The following is a 1,273-nucleotide window of genomic DNA, read 5'->3' as shown; positions in this document are numbered from 1 at the left end:
GGGTACAACAGAGTGTTACAAGGGGATATAAATTTAAGGTGAAGGGTGAAAGGTATAGGGGAGATGTCAGAGGTAGGTTCTTTACCCAGAGAGTGGTGGGGGCATGGAATGCGCTGCCTGTGGGAGTGGCAGAGTCAGAATCATTGGCGAACTTTAAGTGGCAATTGGATAGGTATATGGATGGATGCTTAAGCCAGGACAAATGTTCAGCACAACATCGTGGGCCGAAGGGCCTGTTCCGTGCTATATTGTTCTATGTTCTATGTTCTAATACCCCTCTTAGCCTTCTTTTCAATGAGAACAGACCCAAGTACCTCAGCCTTCCCTCCAGACCAAGCAACATGCTGGTAAATCTCCTCTGCACCTTTTCCAATGCTTCCACATCCTTCCTGTAATAGGGTGACCAGAACTGTACGCAATACTCCAAGTGGGGCTGCACTAGCATTTTGTACAGTTGTAGCATGACATTATGGCTCCAGAATTCAATCCCTCTACCAGTAAAACCTAACGCCCCGTATGCCTTCTTAACAGCACTATCAATCTGGTTGGCAACTTACATGATCCCTCTGCACATCCACACTACCAAGAATCTTTCCATTGACCGAGTATTCTGACCTCCTGTTATTCTTCCCAAAATGCATCACCTCACATTTAGCTGCATTGAACTCCATTTGCCACTTCTCAGCACAATTCTGCAGTTTATCCAGGTCCCCATGCAACCCGTAACATTCTTCCACATTGTCCACTACTCCACCGACTTTAGTGTCGTCTGCATACCTACCATCCGCCTATGCCTATGTCCAAGTCATTTATAAAAATGACAAACAGCAGTGGTCCCAAAACACCATGAGTAACTGGACTCCAGGCTGAATATTTTCCATCAATCACCACTCCCTGCCTTTCAGAAAGCCAGTTTCTAATCCAAACTGCTAAATCACCCTCAATCCCATGCTTCTGTACTTTCTCCAATAGCCTACCATGTGAAACCTTAAGAAAGGCTTTACTGAAGTCCATGTACACCACATCAACTGCCCTATCCTCATCCACATGCTTGGTCACCTTCTCAAAAAACTCAATGAGGTTTGTGAGACATGATCTGCCCTTGATGAAACCATAGCTGAAAATATGTTGCTGGAAAAGCGCAGCAGGTCAGGCAGCATCCAAGGAACAGGAGAATCGACGTTTCGGGCACAAGCCCTTCTTCAGGAATGAGGAGAGTGTGTCCAGCAGGCTAAGATAAAAGGTAGGGAGGAGGGACTTGGGGGAGGGGCGT

The sequence above is a fragment of the Chiloscyllium plagiosum genome, chromosome 13, assembly GCF_004010195.1.
Source record: "Chiloscyllium plagiosum isolate BGI_BamShark_2017 chromosome 13, ASM401019v2, whole genome shotgun sequence".
Taxonomy (NCBI): Eukaryota; Metazoa; Chordata; class Chondrichthyes; order Orectolobiformes; family Hemiscylliidae; genus Chiloscyllium; species Chiloscyllium plagiosum.
This window is presented reverse-complemented; position numbering follows the sequence as displayed.